Source organism: Cricetulus griseus, chromosome X, assembly GCF_003668045.3.
Source record: "Cricetulus griseus strain 17A/GY chromosome X, alternate assembly CriGri-PICRH-1.0, whole genome shotgun sequence".
In the NCBI taxonomy this organism is placed as follows: domain Eukaryota; kingdom Metazoa; phylum Chordata; class Mammalia; order Rodentia; family Cricetidae; genus Cricetulus; species Cricetulus griseus.
The window spans coordinates 91,369,594-91,393,605 of NC_048604.1; positions in this window are offsets into that span (position 1 = coordinate 91,369,594).

The window sequence follows — 24,012 nt, forward strand, 5'->3', positions numbered from 1 at the left end:
ATTGCTTTATAGGCAGTTGGCCAGGACATTCCAGTTTGATTTATATCTCCCATTATTATTGTGAAGCAGTCATTACATATAGGCCCAATTTAATGGGATTTCAATTTCTAGAAGAATGACCATATAATGTCCATGTTCAACATGGAACTGGATCATCACACAGTGTCAAAAGCATCTTTATGCTTGTTTACTTCCAGTACTAGCAACTCATTTCAGTTTCTCAATACCAACATGATTCTTCCATGCATAAAATACAATCAGAGTAAAAGTTCTGTAGGACTTGTGGTGTAGAAGAAATCACAGCAGAGATTATACTCTTAGGTGAACTAATTGTGACAGCCCCATTGGAGTTCCTGAATTCCGAGGAACATGAGAAAAGCAAGAAATGCCTACAGAATTGAGGAGAATAGGGATGGAGGGAGAGAGGATTGTGCTTTTGTCTTCCAGAATACTATTAAGAAATGGCTACTTCTTTAAAAATTGGCCAAAGTGGGGGAAAACCAAAACAAACAATTACCTCCGTCCCACTATGACACAAGCAAAAAACAAACTATAAGACCCCCCCCCTGGAAGCTCAAGCCTCCAGGATCTTTTCCCAGAACAGCGGGCACCCCAATCACCATGTGGAGGTGGAAACTTGATGCAAACAGCAAGAGGCTTTAATGAAAGTTGGACATTTGTACAAATGGGATCTCTCAGCATGCAGGCTAGAGAGCAGCTCCGTCTCCCAGGCACAGGCGTTTTTAATGGCAAAACCCACAAGCATAGGGAGGGGCCTCAACTATCTGTCTGTTGAGTATATGACCAGAGTCATGGGTTCCTAGGAGGCCCTTTGTCTTGAAGGGAGGGCTGGGAATCAGATGACCTCCTGAACCACTAGTTGTAAAACCTGCATATCTCAGGATGTGCTAACTAATCTTGCCTGAGCAAGTGGTAGCTATCTCTTTGTTTCATAGGGACCCTTAATTTTTAATTATTGGCTGGTGGGGCAATCTGTTTCCTTCATGAGCTCCTCAGGGAGGGTGGCCATCTGGGAATTCTTGGTACTCAGTCATCTTATGGCCTTGTAATGGAGTAATTGCTGGTGCCTGGTAATTCCAGGCACTAAGTCATTGTAGTGGCCTTAGTCAGTTTCTGTGTTAGGCCGCCCTACATTCCATTTGGAGAGTTTCCTTATCTGGGCTATATTTCTTTGCTAATTTTTAAGTCTTTCAAAACAAGCAAACAAAAACAAAATACCAAGAAAGGATTCTGTGATCTTAACCATTTTTCTTAATGAACAGAGTTAATCATGATAAAGCAAGAAATCAGTATTAAAAGAAATCATTTTGAAACATGCAGTTATAAGCTGTTTTTGCTAAAATGCACTGATTGCTCAAGGCAATGAGATGCAGTACCACAACTGGATCTGCATCATCTGACACTAAGAAAACAAAGAAACAAACCCCGAGTGGAGTCTTTAGATTGTACTTAATTAAGAGAGCCAGCAATCTGCAAAGGCAGTGGGCTAGTATCCCAACTACTAAAGATAGTTGTTGTACATCTTTTCTTTAACCATCATATGATATGGGGGGGGGGTAAACAAAGACAATCAATTATTCCAAAGTTTAGCCTTTCTCCATGGTTATATGGTTAGCCTTGCTATAGACATTCATGGTCTGGGTTTTTTTTTACCTTTATTGTCTTTACTCTCTGTGTAGGAGGTATGTTTAAATACATCAAGGTTTCTATGTTTTGTGCTCTCCTTGAGCTCTCCCTTTGGATGATAACTATAGTGAAGGTTAACTTGGAACAAACAATTGGAAATGTGTAGAATGATTTACACAAAACGAAGTAAAAATGTGTGCTTGTGATATAGAGTACAAAGTGACCCTGTCAAGATGAAATCCACAGCTTTTACTTTCTGTGTCTCCTCTTGTGTCAACTGGACAAGAACTCAGTACAATTAAACAGTCCTTGTCCTGGAGTGGATCCCAGCCATCATTGTCCTATCATTGTCTGAGCTGTAGTTTGTCTATAAAGGTGTTCCAATAAGTTGTTAATTTGTTAATCTTATAATTGCTGAGGGTACAGCCTCACACTTTTGTGTATGGTCCTCATCAGGTAGAGGTGTACCTAGCCTGCCTGTTTTTGTTTTTCCTGTAATTCAGGGAGACTAAAGAGGAAAAGCAAAGTATGATAACTTATTTCTGTTCCTTCAAAGCCCACATGGAAGGCATGAACCTTGATTTTGTTACCTTATGTACTCAATTAAGAAGTCAATGGCAAACAACAGCTTCTAAGTAATGTTTAAACTAGCGCATTCCTAGACTTCATTTCTCCGTATGTGAGGCTTTGAATAAAGAAAAGAATTAGGACAGTTTTGTATTGTCAACAGCTACCTGAATTTATTTGTTCTACCTTGTCAAGCAAGTTTTCAGATGGGCATACATAAACAGATTTTCCCAAAGAAGTGCATTAGTTTCTAACATGTTTAGAAAAATACTACTTGGAATTGCTTAAAGTAATTGGGAATATTTTTCTAAAGAAGAATTGATATTTGATAGGTACCTATAAACATTTTAGACATTCAAATTCATCAATATCTTTGATAGTAAATATGTGCCATGTCCTGGAAATGAGATAACTTAACATATACAGGAGAGAAAAAAAAATCTTACAAGTAGATATTTTGCCCTCCAAAGAGTGTTTGTTACTGATACCAAGTTTTGACCATTTCAATCATGTAAGTTTTAGATCAACAAAGAGAAACTTATTTTAAATAAGAAAATGCTGTTACAATGTTCATTTACATTCTCTGACATTCTAGAAATACTCAAATGATATCTGCCTGGTTATTTTTCCTATATCTTTTTTTTAAATTTATTTATTAGTTCTAGTTAGGGAACAAGCTTGTTTCACATGTAAGACCCTTTTCCCTCTCCCTCCCCTCACCCTCATCCCTCCTCCCCCACCCGCAGCCTACCCGTGGCCCCATCCACCCACAACTACCCAGGCAGGGTAGGACCCTCAACGGGGGCTCTGCAAAGTCCACCAAATCTTCCTGTGCTGGTCCTGGGCCCTTCCCCATGTGTCCAGGGCCAGAGTGTAACCCTTCACGTGGGATGGGCTCTCAAAGTCCCTTCTTACACCAGGGAAAAATACTAATCCACCATCAGAGGCTCCCTGGAGTACAGAGGACTCTTTATTGACATCCATATTCAGGGGTCTGGATCAGTCTTGTACTGGCCTCCCCAACAGCATCTGGGGTCGATGTGCTCTCCCTTGTTCAGGCCAATTGTTCCTGTGGGTTTCTCCAACCTGGTACAGACCCCTTCGCTCTTCATTCTTCCCTCTCTTCAACTAGATTCCAGATTTCAGCTCAGTGTATTTCTATGGATGTCTGTCTCTGCTTCCATCAGCCACTGGATGAGGGTTCTAGGATGGCATAAAGAGTAGTCATCAATCTCATTTCAGGTGAAGGGCTTTTAGGTTATCCTCTCCACCATTGCCTGGATTGTCAGATCGTGTCATCCTTGTAAGTCTCTGGAGATCTTCCTGGTTCCAGATCTTTTCTCGGACCTATAGTGGCTCCCTCTGATATGGTATCTCTCATCCTGCTCTCTCTCCTTTATTCTTCCCCCAACTCAACATTTCTGCCCCTCCATTTCCTCTCCTCTACTCCTCTTCTCTTGCTCTTATTGTAGCAGCTCCCTCCCCCCTACCTTCATGCTCCCAATTAGTTCAGGAGTTCATGCCACTTCCATTCCTGGGGACCATTTATCCCTTAGAATCCTGCATGTTTCTTAGTTTCTTTGGTGAAGAGGATTATAGGCTAGTAATCCTGTGCTCTGTGTCTAAAATTCATATATGAGTGAGTACATACCATGTTTGTCTTTTTGTGACTGGGTTACCTCACTCAGGATGGTTTCTTCTAGCTCCATCCGTTTGCCTGCAAATTTCAAGATTCCATTGCTTTTTTTCTGCTGAGTAGTACTCCATTGTATAAATGTACCACATTTCCTTAATCCATTCTTCAGTTGAGGGGCATCTAGGTTGCTTCCAGGTTCTGGCTATTACAAACAATGCTGCTATGAACATGGTTGAACATATGTCCTTGTTGTATGAACATGCACTATTTGGGTATATACCCAAGAGAGGAATGGCTGGATCTTGAGGTAGACTGATTCCCATTTTTCTGAGCAACCGCCATACTGATTTCCAGAGTGGTCTTACAAGTTTGCACTCCCACCAGCAATGGAGGAGTGTTCCTTTTTCTCCACATCCTCTCCAGCATAGATTGTCATTGGTATTTTTGATTTTAGCCATTCTGACAGGTGTGAGGTGGTATCTCAGAGTTGTTTTGAGTTGCATTTCTCTGATGGCCAGTGATTTTGAGCACTTTCTTAAGTGTCTTTCAGCCATTTCAGATTCCTCTGTTGAGAATTCTCTATTTAGTTCTGCACCCCACTTTTTAATTTCATTGTTTGGTGTTTTGGTGGCTAGCTTCTTGAGCTCCTTATATATTTTGGAAATCAGTCCTCTGTCAGATGTGGGATCGGTGAAGATCTTTTCCTATTCTGTGGGTGGTCATTTTGTCCTACTGACTGTTTCCTTTGCCTTGCAGAAGCTTCTCAGTTTCAGGAGGTCCCATTTATTAATTACAGACCTCAATGTCTGTGCTACTGGATAAAAAACCTAGGATAGCCAAAACAACTCTTTACAATAAAGGATCTTCTGGAGGCATCACCATCCCCGACTTCAAGCTCTACTATAGAGCCATAGTTCTGAAAACAGCTTGGTATTGGCACAAAAATAGACAGATAGAACAATGGAATTGAATTGAAAACCCTGATATTTTCCTATATCTTATAGGAGATTTTATTTATTTACAAAAGAGAGAGGGGAAACTGTAGTTGGTATGGAAAATAAATGAAAAAATGATAAAAAAGAAAAATTGAATACAAGTCCAGTTACCTATATATTTCTAAATCTAGAATGTTAAAAATCTAGGTATTTGCAAGTTTAGTGTAGATGATGTCATATGCTATCAAATACAGTAATTCTAAGACAATACTTAGAAAACGTCACAGTTTTCCTACTGTCAGCAGTGAATGCTTAATCAGATTTTCTGCATGCCATTCTGTCACCCTCAGGTGAATACAGTATTTCAGCTGAAAAGAGATTAGATTAACTATTGTTAAAATTCTTTACAAGGATGTGGAGGAGGTTCAAACCTTGATTTACAGTCCAGTCTCCTTAGCATCAAAATAATGAGTGACAGAGTGGGAAAAAAGGTGCCTTAAAAACTCCATTCATTCTCTAATTAGAGATATATTTTTCTTTACATGGGAAAGAAAACTGCTAATAATAATGATACCATAAGAAGTGTCTAGTTCCTCCAAACTCAAATGGCACAAAAGTTGCCCCTTAGTTGAAAATAGTAAGCATTTTTACCATTATTTTTAAAGAAACTTCAGGGGTCAAGGATGGATGTAGGATATGACTGAAAAGAAAAAAAACATATAATTAGAGAAATATTTCAGTAGAGAGTGTGTTTTGGTGCTTATTTCCTTTATATTGCAGAGGAACATAGCAGAAAACAGATGACCAACTACAGAGCTATTGAGAAGGTTTCTTCTTTAATTTCCTTTATGAATTGGCAAGGTTAAGGGAATCAATAAATGATAGTAAAGTACTTGGCACTGATAACATCAAAAAGCCATGGTCACATCTTGGTCTAAAAGAAAAGAGGGTGAAGCTGGTATTAGAAGTTAGTGAGAAAGATATGAATGCCTAAGGGCCTCTGTAATAGCATCTAAAGTCCCAGATACATGAATTCAGAGAGTAAGTAGGAGAATAAACTCTCCAAATTTTTGCTATATTTGTATGATATCCTGTTGATGCTTCCTGCTAGCCAGAGGGCAAGGAAGGTATGAGGCAATTCATCAAGGTCAATGTCTTAGTACAGCAAGTCTTTTTGAGTCTCACTCTCCTGCCTAAAACTTACAAATAATTTTCGGTTGAACTCAAGGTAAAATCTCAAGCATTGGGACTATAAGAGCATACAGTATGAATAAATGCTATTCAAATAAGGTGTAAAATGGTCATCCATGGCACAGAGGAGATAGCTCAGTGAGGAAAGTGTTTCCTTTGGAAGCCTGAGAACCAGAAGTCTGTCTCCAGCACCCATGTAAAACAACCAGGGTTGGTAATGCAAGCTTGCAATACCTGTTCTAGGGTAGGTAGAGACAGGTAGGGCACTAGATCTCGCTGACGCAAGCCCAATGGATGAGGTAAGCCCCAAATCCTAGTGAGAGACTTAGTCTCAAAAAAAGAAAGTGATGCTGATGAGATGTCCATAGGGGAAAGTCAATTGCCACTCAGGGCAATGATCTGATTTCAATCCTTGAGACTCACATGATGGTAAGAAGTTACTCCTGAAAATTGTCCTCTGACTTCTACATGTGCACTGTGGCTTGTGGGTGCTCTCCTCCCACAAATAAATCAATACAATAAAAATATTTTTTTAAAGTGACATGTCGAGTACCAAGAAGTTTGCTATGGACATGTATACATATTGCCAATGACAAATGGACTCAATAGGTTATATATACACTTAACAATAATGATTTTAAAAAGAGGACAAGAATTTGCTGTGGTTACATGGGAGTAGTTCTATGGGAGGAGGGAGTGTTAAGAATGATGCAGATTCAGTTATCATGTATGAGTTACTCAAAGGAAATTATTAAAAAGAGAAAACAAAATAGATGAGTTTTGAAGAATAAGATGCAAGGTTGACATCTTTGCATCCACATATTACAACATATAAGCATATTCACCTGTACACACATACATGTACACACTCATATCTATTTCCAAATTTTAATGTTTAATTGTATATGTGGTAAAAATTCAGGTAGACTATTGAGACAATTGTAGCAAATGATTATAGTTGTATGGAGACAGTAAGTACATTTTAGATTCCTGAGACATTAGAAAAGTTGGTATCCTTGTTAAGTTATCCAGAATGATTTCAGAATAATTATATAGACTTTAAATTACAAACAATGGAAAAGAAAAAAAACATGAGGAAAAAAAGCATATTAGCATCTTTAAAGGAAAAACATGGCAACAGAGGTTTGCAAGAAATAGAAAACCAGGAAAAATAGTAAGAAAAATATGAAAGCTTACCATTTGAATATGTATGTATATGTGCATCATAACATATGTTAGTAAATAGACTGATATTTCCAAATAGCAGACAACTGTAATTATTTTAAGCATTTAGCTGAATAATAACAAAGATGTATGTATAACCCATGAATGCTGAAAATAAAAAGTGCATGTTACAATAATGCTTTACATTAGTAGCTGTATTCAAGTAACAGTTCTTTGATATTTTAGCAATTACATGAAAAATGTTCTTCAAACTGAAGAAAGTACACTGACTTCTTAGAAAAACATGATAATTTTAGCCTATACTTAATTATTCGAGTTACTACCAAGCCAGGCAGTGGTGGCATACACCTTTAATCCCAGCACTTGGGAGGCAGAGGCAGGCAGATCTCTGTGAGTTTGAGGTCAGCCTGGTCTACAGAGTTAGAATCAAGACAGAGTTACAAAGAGAAAATCCTGACTTGAAAAACCCAAACATAAATGTATTACCAAATTTCACTGAATTGAGGTTGCATAGATGATTATATATCTTAAAAACACATTTATGTTTCAGGGAAACAATCATAGTAGAAATAAGAATAAAATTGTAGTCAGAATAATAAATATCCATATTTATGTCAAAAGCAATAGAGACATATTTATAACCTAATAACATATGTATGTATACATATGGAGAATAAAAGCTGAAATATATGAATTAAAATCTAATTTAATATATTAGCAAGAAACCAAGCCAAATTAATGAAAGAAGAAAATAAACATTAAAGTGGATTTATTAAATCAGAAAAGTCAGTAATATTCAAAATTCATACACATTATTCACAGAATTATGAAGTTTTACTCATAATGATAAAGAAATAGAGTGTAAAAATATGCAATAAATAGGAAAGAGATACCTAAAAGTTTTAAGTGGAATTTTATTTAAAAAAATATTACCAGAAGGAGTAAAGAAACATACCTAAGGACTATGTAAGAAAGGAAAATTACAGGGCAACCTTTCTGATAAATATGGATGCAAACATTTTAACCAATTTATCAGCAATAAAACCCATGAATTTGATCCTACAGACCACAAGGTAGGAGAAAAATTAACCATTGCAACACTTCTGACCTCAACATACACACAGCTACTCCCTCTCATCACCCTACAAAACAAATAATATTATGTAAAAATACTTTTGAAAGATGAACAGATTAAGTCAATTCCGAAGGAACAGAAAATAAATTCAACAGAACTCAACAATTCCTCATGAAAATCAACTCCGAGCCAAATAGACATGGAGGAAGTTCATAACTTGAAAAGATGAATTCCAAAATAGTAAGGACTCAATGATGAAAAATTCACCAGCCAAGAATGCCCAATCTCATGAGTCTGTTATGATAAATCTTTCTGCCAAAAGCCACCAAGCCCCACCGCCACCTGTATGCTTTATGCCAGGCCCAAATGAATACACAGAAACTTGTATTAGGTTCAAAGCTGCTTGGCCAATGACTAGGATTCCTCATCTGCTAATTCAGTCTTAACTATCATAAATCTATATATGTTATAAGATTCATCTTATCGGACACCTTATTGGCGTCCCTTCTTGTTGGTGGAGCACATCTTGCCACTGGAGGAGGAAGGGGAAAAGAGGACCCTTCCTGTTTCTCCTTCGCTTAAATATGAGTCTCCTTGCTATGTCATTTCCTGTCTGGATCATCACTTCTCTACTACATTTCCCAGAATCCTCTTTGACTTCTAGTCCCGTCTAACTTGCTCTCTAATTGGCCAAACAGTATTTTATTTAACAATCAATAAGATAAACATACACAGTACATTCCCCATCATCTCCTCTTTTCTGTCTAAATAAAAAGAAGGATAACTTATCTTTTATAATACCTGAAGAAAACTATAACCATAACTATCTGTCTTCCTCTTTTCTGTTAGACTAAAAGGGGAATTGTAGGGGAAGCTGTAGCCACGCCTACTTAGGGGCTGGCTACAGGTGTGCCTGACCATGCTTGTGAGGGCGTGGTCAGGGTGACATTGAGTGACACTTTCAGGGGACTGCGTTTCTCTTTCGGTTTCACTTTTGTACTTGCGGTACAGACTGCTGCCATGCTGGCTAGCTAGGTCTCTCTGTAAATAAGGCTTTTCCCTATTAAATACCCTTATATTTCTACCTGACTCCATATTGGTAATTTCCCACTATATGACTTCTATGCAGCATAATGGGAGAGCTACCCAGACCTTTTAAGACATGAACATATCATTGAACAGTGTCCAGACTACACACCCTGTCAGTAAAATTCTTGTAAATAAGCTCAACACCAGTAGTTAATGTTCTCACAGGAAGTGCAGCAGCACACATTTCCTACAACCAGCTGCTTCGAATTCCATGCAACTGACAGTTTGTTTTCAAAGAAGAACCACCTTCCAAAGGAAAATTTTGCAATTGAAATTGCAAACAACTCCTTGCTTTGCACTAAACAGCATTTTAATAGTAGAACAATCATTCAAATTGAAGAGTACATCCTGTAACCTTTTTCAGCTTGACTAAGGCTGAAATGAAATATGTAGTATCCCCTTGAGCAGTTTTTGAGAATAGCACTGTTCTCTGCCTTGACTAGTGAATCATTAAAACACATATGCTAACATTCCACATTTCTTTTAACTGACACTTGCCAGTTAATAGAAACCTACTTGTAAGTTAAATTGAAATCTATTATTCAAAAACCTTTACTTCCAACTGGTCAGGCTTTAGGAATTATCCTGTGTGCCTAACATCATTGACTTGTGTTTCTTAATCTATAAAAGATTTGCACTTTTCTTTTTAAGTATGCTCTTGCCAATTTCTTGGGTTTTTTGTTTGTTTGTTTTACTGCACACCATCTTAATGCTAATGATCTGAAATTTTGAGTTTTTTGTATTGAAAGAAAATATATATGTCAAGTGTCTTTTAATTATTAATTTTTCAAATTAACCCTCTTTTTTCAGTTTCATAAATGAGCAGAGAATTAAAATGAAATAACACTCAATATTACTGGCTTAGAAGAAAAATAATTGGCAATACTATTTAGTTTCCAGAAGCTTACCATATTACATAGAACATAGGCAGAATAAAGACTACACCAACAGACATACAAAAGTGGACTGGAAAAAGCACAGGAGGACTCAACCATACACAAAGAATAGAAGCAACATAGGAATGCTCAGAGCAGAAGAAACAGTCTTCTTCAGAGAAGATTTCTCTAACTGCTTATCCAATACCAAATTCTCAACCCAGAAAACACACATAGCAATAACATTGTGCAGACTGAGCAGGCTGTATACTGGAATATACATATATATAAATACATAATATTTCCATGCAATAACAATTAACAAAGAAAGGGTCATAAATTTAGAAGAAAGCAGACAGAGGTATATGGGAGGGTTTGAAGGGAGGAAGAAAGGGGCCGAAATGTAATAACATTATAATCAGATTTTGTAAGTTAAAAAATCTATAGTAAATTTCAGTGTTTGTAAGTGTCAAGGTGAATGTTTACAATTTGACAGTATCTAGAATTAGCAAAGAGATGTGTCTTAGTGTATACCAATGGGAGATTATCCTGGTTATGTTAATTCAGGTGGAAATAGCTACACATTGTGGGTAGCACCATTTCCTGCCTGGGTTCCTAGTCTATATAAATAGAGAAATTTAAACGAGCAGTAGTATACATTGTACATTTCTCATTCTCTGCTTCCTGACTATGGGTGCCATGTGACCACCTAATTCAAGTTCCCGTAGCCTTGATTTCAGCTCCATATGCTGAAATCATATGGACTGTACCCTTGAACTACATGCTGGAATGACACTTTTGTCACTTTTTTTTCTTTTTTCAGAGTATTTTTATCACAGCAATGGGAAAAGAACTAAGTATTTATGAAAATATACATCACAAAATAAAGCATTTATAGAAAAAGATAGACTTTGGGTTAATGAAAACTTAATATCATATTCTCAGACTTTAATAGAACTTTGAGTAAAAGTTCTGATGACTTCAATGCTGTAAAACTATAATAAAGTCTGTCACCAGGGACAGCAAAGAGTGCGGGATTTTCTCGTGGCAGTAATAATCTTATGTTGGCTGTATAAGCTACTGTTACTTTGACCCTGTAATTCCTGATGTGTCAATGTTGGATTTCCCATCCTTTTCATTTTTTACTAATCTATTAAATTCTACAGGAATGCTTTTTACATAAAATATTACAAAAATTTACATGATATTTACAAATAAAACTATAAAGAACTATTTCTGAATGGTAGAACTGTTCATGGAAATTATGCAAATTTAAACACAGAGGAAAATTGTATGAGGAAAATAGTTGAAGACACGAGAAATATGGTGAACATTTCTATTATGGACATAAATGGAATCAGAAAAAGCCATTTATTTGTAATAGACAGAATCTGGAAGCAAACTAGATGACCCTCAACTGAAGAATGGATAGAGAATTTATTTTCAAAAGTGATCTTTAAGTGATTTTGTTAGTACTCAAATATTATATTTGGGACTTTTCTTGTTATATCAAATTTCTGGACTCATTTGGGGAAATTATCATTTTAAAACTAATAATATTGCTAGACCAGAACAAGCTATAGCTTTGTTGATTAAGTATTCATTTATATGTTTATATGGGATAGGCAATTTCATTGATGTTCATTCTAACACATACACATATAATCACCAATTCTAAGTGTTGCATATATGTTGTGTACTGTAGAATTTAATCTTAGTTCTGAAATATTTTATATCTGGTTATTTTGGGGATGTGGGTAAAAGAATATTTTAATAACTTATAACTTGCCACCCTATTGAACCTCTTACTAGTTTTGTTTTAGATGCTTCTTATAATTTCTAGAAAGATGATTATATTATATGCAATTAATTACAGGTTTGTCTCTTTGCAATTTTAAAATCTTGGTATTTTGTCATGACACTTTCTGTAACTTCTAAATCAATGCTGAATAAAAGTAATTGTTAGGTCTGTATTCTTCAGAAACCCTTTCATGCCATTTTCAAAAAGTTCATTGAGCATCTACTCTATTTCATTCTGTAAGGTTAATGTAATTCCAATAAAAATTTGAACAATATTTTTATATTTAAAAGGTGGCTCTAAAGGTCATTTCAAGAATAAATGCATGAGACCACAAGACAACTTATTAAAATGCATAAAATCTTTGTTTTTCTACAAGTATTAGCCAAAAAGGAACTTAAATTCTAGTTGGGATTTGTAAACAAATACAGTTTCATATAATATATGATAAGACTATGAAGAAAATTTAACTAAGAAATGTAAAAATGTAAAACTGGAGTATAGACTGCAGATTCTACCATAAAATTGTAAAAAATATCAAGGGAGGTAATTTTTTAAATATTATTTTTGTTAGTTCTTTGAGAATTTTTTCAATATAATTTGATCATATTCATCTTCTCCAACTCCTCACAGATCCTTTTCCCACCTACCTACTCAATTTCTTTCCTTTATTCATTTGTTTCCCCTCCCTTCCTCCCTCTCTCCCTCCCTCCATCACTCCCTCTCTCACTCCCTCGCTCAACCCCACTCTCTCCCTCTAACTCAAAACTAAACCAAACTCATTGAGTCCAGTTTGTGTTGGCCAATTATTCCTGGGCATAGGCCTATCCTGTTTTGGGTAGATAAAACAGATGCCACTCTATAAAAAAAGATTCAATTTTCATTCCAATAGTGCATATGTCATACATGTTTTTATTGCCCATTATAGGATGTAGGGCATTTAGGATATTTCCATTTCCTAGGTATTGTGAATAGCGTAACAATGAATATGGCTGAGCAAGTACCTGTGGAGGATGTAGAGCATTTGGGCATATGTCAAGGAGTGGTATAGCCTCATCTTATGATAGATTTATTTTTAGCTTTTTGGGAATTCTCCACATGGATTTCCATAGTGGCTGTACCCGTGTGCAATCCCACCAACAGTGCTTCTTTTTTCTCATATTCCCTTCAGTATTTGTTGTTGTTTGTTCCATTGATCTTCACATTTTGACTGGGGTGAGATGAAAACTCAAGGTTGTTTTTATTTACATTTTCCTAATTTCTAGGAATGATGGGCATTTAAAAAATGATTTCTTAGCCATTTTTCTTCTTTTGAGAACTATTTCAGACCAAGACATATTTATTGAATGGATCATTTTTTGACTCTTTTGTGGTAAGCAAGTACACTCTTACAAGATTTTTTTTCTCCATGTTTTATTTAAATTAGAAACAAGATCGTTTAACATGTCAATCCCAGTTCCCTATGCCTCCCCTCCTCCCCTACCCCCAACTAACACCCTACCTGTCCCATCCCCTTTCTGCTCCCCAGGGAGGGTGAGGCCTTCCATGGGGGTGTCTTCAGAGTCTCACTCTGAGGAGATTTTTATCATATTAACATTAAAGAAACTTTTTGAAATTTATCTTGTTTCCTGTTATCCTGCTCATAGGCATCTTGAAGTCAAAGCAATTTTACATATGTGAAGTGTACTGGGTTTGGTCATGGTACTTACAGTCTTGACAGATTGACTTTGCTATTAGTTTTTTAAAGTTATTCCCATACTTGATTATGACTCAGCCTGTTCATTCACTGTCTTTTTTTTTTTTTTTAAAAAAAGGATTTTGGTATTGAGATTTTACTAGTTTTAAGGCATAAATTAAAGGACCCAATGTTTGTATTTTGTTGAAATTTAAATTATCCAGAAATTATTTTGGCTTCCAATATTTAACAAATAGTCCTAGTTGCTTTTAAAACACATGGACAGCAAACTTTTTCCTTGTGAGTCATATTTAATTAAAATTTTGTTTGGCTACAATAATAATTATAGAAAAAGTCCCAAACTTGAGAAGAAATTGGGACAGAAAATGGTAGAAGTTGGGGAGAAGGAAGGGTGAAATTGATGGAAATACAGTACTCATGAATGAAAATCCAAATAATTAAATAAATAAATAACTGCATGTATGTATATAGATGGCCAGCAGAGTACAGATCTACTGACTCCCTGCCAAGGTTCAGGTTAGTTGCCTCAGCATAGCAAAAGGACTTAGAAATGTCTAATCTAAAAAAATAAGGAACGAGTTCACACACGTGCTGCTCAAAAAATGTTCTTTCTTCTTCTCCTTGTGCTGCAAAGTTTCCAGCTCACGTACACACAAACAAAGACAATTCACTGAGCTTGTATTTCTCAGGGTCAAAAGGCAGGTAAGAGCTGTCCAGAGTGACACTGTCAGCATCTTTGTGGCCCCATGGAGGCGAGGCTAGAAGGGGGTTAACTGAGGTTAGCAGTTTCCCAAGTCAGCTATAGGAGAATTTAGAGCACCCAATCTCCTTATCAGGAAAGACTAAGCATCAAACAACCTGGGACATGTCAACCCTATCTTGAAGGTCCGGAATGTGATCCATATGAAGGACTCCTCTCCTGACCAAAAGTCCTGACAAATAGAAGATAATTGCAGGGAGCTGGTTTCTAAGTTCATATCGGTGAATGGAGCCGAGATTAGACTGTGGGAAACATGGTTATTGACTGTGTGACTAAATTTCTTACTGGAGGTCCCACCAGTATATGGGAAATTGTGCCCACTAATCCATACACCCCTGAATCTTGCACTTTTGGCCTCACAAGAGATTTGCTGTAAGAACAGCTGTTAAACAAAAGGTGTTGTGGCCCAACCTCTTGCTAATGGGGTTATCTCCATCAGAACACATTCATTCTAGTGGGTCAACCTTCTGCTTTACCAGCTGAAATTGCACTGCATAATTTTTGTGGATTACAGCATATGTATGAATATTACATAAAATATTTTAAAACATTTGTTTTGTTTTCCTTTAGAATTGGCATATGCTCACAGAGCCTTTCTGAATTCTACACTTTTGCTTAGTAATTTTTGTTAATTGCCTTTCTTTGGAAAGCCATTTATTTCATTAAGATTTTCTTATTTATTAGAATAAATATATTATTCATATATGAACCCTTTATTTTATGTTTATAAGTCTTTTCTAACCTCATCTGTAATGTTTGGTGTTTTTCTCTTTTGGATTGTGAAGAAGTTGGTGATTTTATTTGTTCTTAAGAAGTGTTAACTCATTTTTATTCATCAGTTCTAGTGCTAATCCCATCATTTTACTTTAAAAATAGGCATGTTATATTTACATAGTGTTTAATTTGCCTTTATTATTTTACATGCTGAGGCTTGAACCCAGAGACATGCAGTATTAAATGCACTCTTTCCTGAATGACAATTTTCTATTCATTTGAAAAATTCTTTTTGGCTTATAACTGTTTATTTTTAAGTAATTTTTCCTGAGTTGGCTATGTTGTTCACTGTTCTTTTTCTACTTTTCTTTATAGAGGGAAAAAAAATAAGGCTAAAATAGTTAATGAAGCAATATTTGCCTACATGCATATTGTATATGCTATGTTGGCTTCTATGTGTCATTATTTGTAAAATAGTTGAGCATGCATTTCTGGCTGTATTTTCATTGAATTTTTATATTTTAAAATTGCTAGAATCTTTTATACTTTGTTACTAATGTTTTATAGAAGTCATATGATAGCTTTATTTTTGTCTGTTTACTTTTTACTTATATGTTTATTTTGCTATTTTATGTTATCTTAAAATATATTTCATGCTTTCAAATTAATTTTATACAACATATTTTGTCCATGCCCCTTACAACATCTTCCTGGTCCTTTCCACCTCCCTAACTTACCAACTCCTTATTATTGTCCCTCAAATAAAAAATGAAAATCAAAATAAACAAAACACCAAATGCCAGTAAGACAAAAAATATACTCAAGCAAAAAAAAAAGCATACAAAAATGGTGGAACACATTATTTTGGTATTTTAGAATATTGTCTTGATATATATCCCATTCTGGTCTTGGAAACCTATCTTGTTCAGGCTGGCCTCAGACTTGTAATTTTTCCATCTTAGCTCTCCTACTGCTGGAACTTCAAGCATGGAATACCATGCCTAGGCGTCACAGCAGAGTTGTTACAATTCTGTTTGATCTTTTTATTTTTAAATAATACTGAAAATATTTTGAAGGAAAAAAGAATGTTATTTTTATACAGCATATAAGTTTTGATAGTGATATTTTTTGATGTTTTAAAATTACTTAATTTCTAATTTATTCTTTTTGTTTTCTTTATTTGGTAATCCAGTGATTTTTTAGATAGTGCTCAATTTTTCCATTATTGGAGTAAATTGTCATTTTCCTATATTTACATAATTTTCCTTTATATACTTTGAAATGTTCAATATTTTTCCTCTTGGTTAACTACATATACAAACATTGTGAAGGTGGGCATGGTACAAGTGCCAAGCTGAGCTACCAGGGCCTTGCAAGCTCCTCTCTGGAGGCCATATTGATATGTGTGGCACATGGCACCACAAAGGTCCATTGTCTATGCTAGAGCCTGAAGCCATGTTGATGTCCACAGGCTGTGCTGCCACTAGGGGGGGTATACTGATGAGCATGGCATGTGCTGCCACCTGAGGCCATGGTGATGTTGGTGCCTGTGCTGCCACCTAAGGCTATGTGTGGGTCTGCTCTCTGTCTGCAGCCTACAGCTGGGGACTGTGCTGATGTCTATGTTACCACCAAAGGCCATGAGAATGTCCATTGACTGTGCTGCAGCCTAAATCTATGTTGCTGTATGAAGGTCATGCAGCCATTGTGGGCCACACTGATCTGAGTGATCTGTGCTGCCATGTTAAGGCCATGGTGATGGCCAGGCTGTGCTTCCACCAAAGGGCATAAAACAACAACAACAACTTTGTGTTTAGATGCTACTGTCAAATTTGTGAAAAAGCAAATGATGAGCTGGGTTATGAAATAATAGTTAAGATATATAATTCGAGACTAGTTAGTTCCAGGACAATCTCCAAAGCCACAGAGAAACCCTGTCTCAAAAAAGTAGTTAAGATATTTAAAACAATGCTACTTGGTCATTAGTAAAAGGAGCTGGCAATATTAGATTTGGAAGGTGAATGGGTGTAACTGTGTTTCATATGCTATTTTGTAGAAAGGTAACCATTGTTCTAAATAAACTCCAAAAGACCAGAAAATGCCTATAGAGATAAGTTTGGCCTCAGTTAAAGTATCATTCAGTTAAAGATGCTCCCAAATTAAATTGCATTGCTTTCTTGAAGTGGAGAAATTTCCACCAATAAGATATTGCAGCAGTGTGTACCCCACTCCTCTACTTGGTGAAAGAATTCAAGCCTTGGTTCAAAGATTGAAATAGAAAATAGTGCAAAGCTTACACCTTTGACCCTAGCTTGGGAGGCAGAGGCACAGGGATCTCTGTAACCTGGAGGCCATGGCGAATTGCAGACACCCAGGAGTATATACAAAGACTGTGTCTCAAGCAAAAGAAAAAAAGGAAAAGAAAGGGAAATGGTTAACTACTCTGTCTCTGTAGAGACTTGTATTTCCTCATTATGTGTCTCATTTCCACTTTCAATATGTAAACAATAGATATTTTTAAAAGCTCAATTTAGCTAGAATTGCTGGCAGCTTGTCTACAGCCCTATGAGACAAAGGAATGTGGGAGAAACATAACAGAGATCCTCTGTTCTCCTGGCACATTTTTTAAACAGAATATTAAAATGAAAGTTTCTATGACAGTAGAATCAATGACAGACAGCACTAAATGGGATTTTAAAGATCAGCTACTTTCATATTCCATTCAGATAATCTATACACATCAAAGATGAATTTTTATTATACAAGACATATTGAGCTTATTTCCAAGCCTATTTTCTCTTGTTTTCATATAATATTAGTTTTTATTTTAGCACCTACTATGTATTTTAAGCATTTAAGAAATTTTTTTCTGTTACCTAAAGATTTTTATGATCTATTTTGAGTATTAGATTATGATGTTAATATCCTAATTTAGACAGATTGCTGCAATATCCTCAGTAGCGATACATTTTTAATTGGAAATAGTATGCTTTGATCATTTGAATACATGAACAGTGGGTTTTGGCTGTTTCTCTCACTGTTGCAAGCAGGAAGCTAAGAACTCATTCTTCTGTTATAATCTTATGTTAGAAAACACATAGTCACAGATTATGTGGACATAAATCAGTTGGTATAGTGTCGGACTAGAATGTACAGGCTTTGATTCCATCCCCAGCATTACATCAATTTAAAGAATTGGAGGCCAGTTTTGGATATATGAGTCCCTAACTCCAATTGAATAAAAGAAGAAAAAACAAACTGCTATTATCAGTTAGGACTACTAATGATCAAAATCTATGTATAGTACCTTCTTGACATATTACCTTTTAGTGAGACCATATTTTTTTTCAATTTAGAGACAATTGGTTGTGACAACATTTCAAGCCTTTTTCCTGAAATCATAGAAAGTTTTTTTTTTCTTTTTCTGGTAACACATCCATGCTCAGAGTTGCTACTTTTATGGACAAACACCTCAATACTAAAGTTTTGCCTTGTGCTTGTACACATCTTCATATATTATTAGATCTTTTCATAGTTTCCTTTCAAGTATAGATAAAGAAATGTTAGAAACCAACAATAGAGTTAAATGGCTTAGTGTGAAGAATAGGCAAAAACACCTGAATCTTTCATTTGCAAAAAGGTAAATAAATGGCCTACCAGGAGGAACTCAAGACCCTAAATTTTTCATATGGGGAATGAAAATATAACATACTCACTTGGCTGCCGGGCGTTGGTGGTGCACGCCTTTAATCCCAGCACTCGGGAGACAGAGACAGGTGGATCTCTGTGAGTTCGAGACCAGCCTGGTCTACAAGAGCTAGTTCCAGGGCAGCCTCCAAAGCCACAGAGAAACCCTGTCTTGAAACACCCCCCCCCAAAAAAAACATACTCACTTGGCTATCATTCAAAAGGCTGATGATAAAGAATGTTGATAAAAGGCATGGAATACCTGGAAGTACAGCACTTGAGAGTCAGAGGAAGGCGAATCTCTGTGAGTTCGAGGCAAGCCTGGTCCACAGAGAGAGTGCCAGGATAGGCTCCAAAGCTAGACAGAGAAACCCTGTCTCAAAAATCAAAATCAAAAACAAACAAACAAACAAAAAACCCACTAAAATGGAAACCATAATGTAGCTGCAGAAGATCCTGTGAAGACCTGTGCAGACCATGAGATTGTTGCTTCAGTCTCTTTGAGTTAATATCAAACCTGCTCATGATTTATAGTGCCTTGCTTTCTCGGTGTCCTCCATCCCCTCTAGCTTTTACATTCCATCTCATCTTCTTAGAGTTCTCTGAGATCTCAGGACTGAATGTTCCAAGGTCTCTCATTCTCTGTGTAATGTTTGGCTGTAGGTTTCTATATTTGTACACATCTGCTGCAGGAGTGTAGGAGAAATTGCGGCCAACCTACCCAAGATATAGTCGCCCTGACCCCGGTGCCCAGGCCAGCCTACATGTGCATGCATGGCAGGCACTCCCTCCCTGAGCCAAGCTGCCAAGACTGCCTCAATATCCAGAGACTGCTGACAGAGAAACACCTGACCCAGAGGCACCAATGAGAAAAGGACATGAGCAGAGTCAGCCGCCTGAGCCAATAGGACCTTGGGAGGCGGTTAAAGGCAGGCCTACGACTTACTCTGGTGCCTGAGACCTTAGTGCTGCATCTTCTCCCTGTATCTTACTGTTATCTTACCAGTGTATTTGTGTTAGTGGCCTGAGGTGCAGAAGGAACCAGAAGTCAGGGAAGCATGGAGTGCCTCTCTATCATGCTCTCTCTCTCTCTCTCTCTCTCTCTCTCTCTCTCTCTCTCTCTCTCTCTCTCTCTCTTTCGGGTTGCAGATTGGAAGGGCAGAGAAAGGCTGAAGTGGTTCTTTATTATTATTTGTGTAGGTTCTTCCCCTAATAAAACACCCATTTATCGTTTATCTTGGGACTAGTGAACTCATTATAACCCCACCTTTACTCACCCCCTCTCCCAAACAGTGTCTAAGCAGGGTCACCTGCAACACAGGAAGAATCATCTCTCATAATAGCTGAGCAAGGTACTGATGTATGAGCATAGAAGAATATCATTAGGAGTAATTTATTACAATTTAAATTTTTTTTTAGAAAACTATTATTTCATTTTACTCTAGGTCTCTGGGGTATCTAGTCTCTGGTTACTAGTCACCCAAGCAGTGTCAGTGATGAGTTACATCTCATGGAGGGGCCTTTAGACAAATCAATTATTGGTTGGTTACTCCGTATCTTTCAGGCAGTACACCACTGTAGATAAAGGGTTTGTGGCTGGATTCATATTTATGTTTCTCTTTTGAGAGTGTGCAGAGAGCCTTCCCATAACTAAGATGCTAGAGTATAGGGGTGAAGCCTCTATGTAGACACCAGTTCTATATCTCCATCATTTAGTAGTTATGTGGGTGTTTGTCTTCAGCAATGTGGTCTGTCTGTCAGTTTGTAGAGAACAACCTGGAGTCTTGGCAACACCCTGGGTTGTTTGAGGATTTATGTGTTATCCTTTGGCCAAAAATTCAATTAGATGTTACCCAATCCTGGTATTGGAAGATATTTTGGTGACAAGAGCTGGACAATTGGGACTCCATTTTCCCCATTACTTGGCAATTTCATTTAGTTAACCTTCATATATGAATATATTTTAGTAAGTTTCTAATATATCAGGTTTCCATAATACCCTCAAATGACCCATAATTTTAGCTGTCTCTTCCAATAATCTCTTCCACAACACTCTTTCTTCTCCCTTTCTACTTGATCCTTTTATTCCAGTGCCCCTCATCCATCCATAACTATCTATTATATTTCCATTTCCTACTGAGAAATATTTATGCTCCCTACTCACTTACTTTGTCTCTAACTTATGTGGTTCTTTGGTTTCTGTCATGGTTATCATTGACTTCACAATCCCTTGCCTTCAATGACTTTAGAGTTCTTCTAGTTTCAGATTAAGCATCATGTCTTATGGAAATCTTTCCTATTTCCAAAAGTCAGAGGCTGAAGCCTGATGGGGGAAGTACTTCTGTGTATGTTTACCTTATTGATTGTTAAATAAAATACTGTTTGGCCAATGAGACAGCAAGTAGACGGGACTAGGAGTCAAAGAGGATTCTGGGAAATGTAGAGAAGTGCTGATCCAGGCAGGAAGTGACATAGCAAGGAGACTCATATTTAAGCGAAGGAGAAACAGGAAGGGCCCTCTTTTCCCCTCTGCTCCTGCTCCAGCGGCAAAATGTTAGCCACCGGCAAGGAGGGACACCAATAAGGCATCCAATCAGATAAGTCTTATAAAATATATAGATGTATGATAATTGAGACTGAGCTAACAGATGAGAATCCTAGTCATTGGCTAAGCAGCATTGTACCTAATACAAGTTTCTGTGTATTCATTTGGGCCCTAACTCAGGCGGGCGGCTGGTGAAAAGCTTACACGTGTTGGGGGCGCTCAGCAGCTTTTGGCAGAAATATTTATCGTAACAGAAGCCACCTACCACAATTGGTGAAATACTATTATTGTGTTCATATTACTTATCATAATATAAGTATACATGATTTTAAATGATTCAGCAGTTTTAAATACTAGAGACAGTATTAAAATAAGAAGCTACAGAAAGTAGCTGAAGATGATGTTTACAAATGGGATGTTACCAATATATTTGGTGAGAACAGGTGTCCTTCAGAAGATCACATATTTTTGGCAACTCCTTGTAGGTAAGCTTTTCATTGTCAATTAGAATACAGTATTTCTTGGTAAAATACTTTTAGGAATGGGATGAATGTTTAATAGTCCAGGTGTTCATCCTATTTTAATGAACACTGAAATTGTAATGCTATACATTTTCACATTAAAAATCCCCCACATTTTTATAAGAATGATATATTTTGGAAATCTATATGATTGTTTTAATAGATTGCCCAAAATTAGAGCTAAAAATATAAGCTGGGGATTTTTTTCTTAGACCCTGCGAGTACTACAATATGAATTCATATTTATGAATTATGAGAATTCTTAGGCAGTGTTGTGGCGTCACCAAAGGGCAAAGAGTTTGTGCTTGTGGAGCCATTTGTTGCTCTGATCTTTTGAAAATGTCATGTATGAGGAAAAAGCAGCCTTACCACATTCCTTTTAGAAATATGGCTCAGAAGCTTAGGAAATTTCCCCATCTTGCCTGTGTTGGTTTTCAAGCTTGCCAATATACAAAATGAAAAAAGACCCCCTGGAGTATAAATTATTTTAAGTGTGAAGTGTCAAAATTTTGCTGTATTTCAAGTATGCCCGAGGTATCCTTCTTACAAATTTTACTGACACTGGTACTGTTTATTCATAAAATGTCTCTTACCAAAAGGCTTAGAGCATAGCATATGTGTGATAAAAATATTGGGGATGTAATGAAAATGTTATAAATTTTATATAGCAAAAACAAATTCATTTTAGAACAGTTCTCAATCCTGATTTTAAAAACAACTAAAATAAATTGGGAACAAAAATACTTAACAGCCATAATATCTCATTTAGATAATGTTTTATAAAGGAAAACTGCTACTTTAAAGTGAGTCTAAAGGCAATTTTTCTTACAGATATGACTATATCAAAGTAAAACAAAATTACAAATAGACTTAAAGGAATAATATTAATGTCAACTATCAGGACTTTTTATTAAAATACATTATAGGGACTGTATTGATGGCTCAGGAGTTAATAGCACTGGCTGTTCTACAGGGGATCTGGGTTACCTTCCTAGCATCCACATGATGGCTCACAACCATCTATAACTACTATTCCAGGGATTCTCATCTGCTCCTGACTTCTGAGGGCATGGGACACTTACAAGGTTCACATAAATACATACAGGAAAAAATATATATACATATATATATTAAAAGTTAAATACAAGTCATGTAAATTTATATTATCTATAATCCACATATAATATATACATATTACATATATAAACATACATCAGGATGTATGTGCTATGATGTTTTGAGTAACTTCTTAGTATCTATAATGGAAGTTCTTGATGAGTTCAAAATTAATTTACATATTCAATAAGAAACATCTGCCTAGTATGTACTAGGGAATGTTGTAAATGCAAATATCTTAATGGAAGAGAAAACAAATTCTTGTTGCAAGAAATTTATATTTAAGGCAAAAAGGGAAATAGTATATAATTTAATACTTGATATTGATAACAAATATATAATAAAAGAAAACCTGGGCCTCCTGAAGCTTGGAACTGTGCACAGTAGAACAGCCCATCCAGAGTCTGCCAGCATCCCAATCCTGCCTCCATCCACGAGAGGAGGTAAGTTTGGTGCTCTTTCTGTCCTACTTTCTGGTGCCATGCTTGGAGCCTCCTGAGGCTTAGGATCTGCTCATGTGGGGAGCCTGTTCCAGTGGATGAGCCCATCCAGACTCTGCCAATGTCAAGGTACTAATCACACCTCCACCCATGGGAAGAGGAGAGCCATTGGAATATTGGACCTGCTTTCACCCACCAGAAGAGAACATTGGACCCATACCCACAAGTAGAGGAAGAGACCTCAGCTGCACCCACTGAAAGAAGGGAAGGGAAAAACTAATATGACACCACCAGAGTCTATGTTATCTATAACATCAAGACCTGAACATCAAAATGCAGATGAAGCAGAAGAAAATGACCTTAAAAACAACTTCATGAAAAAAGGATATGAAAAAATTCCAGAAAGAAATGGATGAAAAAACAAACCCAAAATACAATAAATAAACAAATCACTTAAAGAAAACAAGGAAAGCAAGAAAAAACAAACAGATGACAGAAAAAATTCAAACAGTTCAAGACCTGAAAACTAAAACAG